At 34.8% G+C, this 2,166-nt stretch overlaps 1 pseudogene; it reads left to right on the forward strand.

Moving 5' to 3' along the window:
• The first annotated feature begins 387 nt into the window (after positions 1-387).
• LOC106002807 lies at positions 388-1,063 on the forward strand (annotated as a pseudogene).
• The last annotated feature ends 1,103 nt before the right edge of the window (positions 1,064-2,166 follow it).

Raw genomic sequence — 2,166 nt, forward strand, 5'->3', positions numbered from 1 at the left:
CTATAAATTGATCAGAGGCATGGATTTTGTGGCTAGCTAGGTCATTACACATCATCTGTCTCTCTCTCTCCCTTTCTTGGTTCTCATAGATAATATGATTGCTCCATAATTATCCTGATTTATTTTGCTTTCATATTTTTGGTTGTATCATTTCAGTTTTTCCTCTGCCATTTCCCAAATCATTTATATAGAAGGCGTTATTTCCTAATTTCTCATTCCTAGAATAAGCTGCACATGAAGACATCACTGGTCCTCATTTTCAGTGTGTACATTTGAATACGGAGGAACATCTTTCCTCTTCTCTCCATCAATTCCCTATTCTCCAGTTAGAATAATTTCGAATAGTAAAATTGGAAAAAGAGAAAATAAATCATGGTGAATAAACAGTTGCAGAAAAATCACTGGATATTTCTGACCAGTTCAACCAATGTGAAATATTAGGAAAATACATGCACACCTCATTCCCACTGGCACTCAAAGTTTCTGGTTAGGCAATTCTTAGGAATATGAAGAACAAGATGAAAAAATAAGGAATGATATCAATTGCAAGAAAAAAAATGGAGAAGGATCCAAGCAAATTTCTTCATTGGGCTGCCAAAAATATTCGGCTTACTACAGTGCGGAGACTTCTTTCCCAAAAGGCCACTCATGTGAATAGTAGGGATGACGATGAGTATACCCCTCTTCATCGAGAAGCGTACAGTGGACAATTAGACATTGTCAGTGAGTTGGTGTCTCAAGCGGCACATGCAATAACTGTAGATGACTGGACACCCCTGCACAGTGCATATACGTGGAATAATACCAGAGTGACTTCTTTATTACTTCATCATGATGCAAATACCAATGCCCAACTAAAGGCCTCTTGTCTCCCTTACATCTTGCTGCTGCGAATTGAGCTAGCAAAGATACGCTGGATCTCCTTGTGTTGAACCATTATATAAAACCAGGCCTGGAGATCAACATAGAAAAAATTGCATTTGATATTGCCAAAAGGATAAGTATGTATCACTACTTCTATGAAGTTGTGGAAGGCTGTACAAATTGTTCACCTATGTCCTAATGGTCGGGTTAAGTTTCTTAAATTTCAAAAATGCAAGTCTATCTTTTGTGTCCCTATAAAATATTTTCACAATCCAAATAAGAGCAATATATTTTATTTTGGTCTGTCATGGGGCTTGAACTCTGGGCCTGGGAGCTATCTCTGTGCTCTTCAGCTCAAGGTGAGCGCTCTACTACTTGAGCCTCAGCTCCACTTCCAGTTTTCTAGTGGTTTATTGGAGATAAGAGTACCACATACTTTCCTTCCCAGGCTGCCTTGGAACCATGATCCTCAGATCTCAGCCTCTTGTGTAGCTAGCATTATAGGCATAAGCCACATGTGCCCTGCAACACCAATATTTTACTGTAAAAATTCATGTATTTCGCAGAATTCTTCCAAGTGAATTGCCTGCATTGGATGTCAAAATGTATTCAATAGTTTTTGTATATATGTATAATGATTTCTTCAGAGTTTGAGATTTTTTAATCAGAAACAATTTTAACTTACCTGTTGAAATGAGTAGTACAGAAACTAAAATATTTCTGGTGCTTGTCTGAAAAAGTATATTTTAAAATATTCTATATTCTATGTTTGCATAATGTTCATAATTTATTTTATTTTCTCCTAGATATACTTTAATTCTACATTATTTAATAATATTTAGGTTCATTAATGTGTCCTTTCTGATTGCCTTCCATATAGAAACAGTTTGATTCCTTTTTTTCTAGGTCTTAATATTATTTTTCTTTGGGATAAAATGACAATGTTGTCTAAGTTGAAAAGTTTTGTAAAGTTTATGCTATGTAAACGCCTTTCTGAGGTGAATATTTAATACACTGATGTCAAACTAAATTTAATTATATGAATTACGTGTATTGTTACAGTTGTAATTTTTTAATCAACTTTTTAATAACTGTTTTTCATTTCTTGCATCTGAAGAATGAAACATATGGTATACTTCTAAAATTTTCATATTATCCTTGTGCAAATGCCATGTTAATCTCTGCATTGTAATTTGAGTATTCGTGCTGCTGAAGCATGTAGTATCCTCTAAATTTAAGTAGTTAATGATGCAATCTTTATGCAAGCCTATATCTATGGGTGCCTACTTGTAACAAGGAAAC

Source organism: Dipodomys ordii, unplaced genomic scaffold (assembly GCF_000151885.1).
Source record: "Dipodomys ordii isolate 6190 unplaced genomic scaffold, Dord_2.0 Scaffold1000001855, whole genome shotgun sequence".
Taxonomy (NCBI): Eukaryota; Metazoa; Chordata; class Mammalia; order Rodentia; family Heteromyidae; genus Dipodomys; species Dipodomys ordii.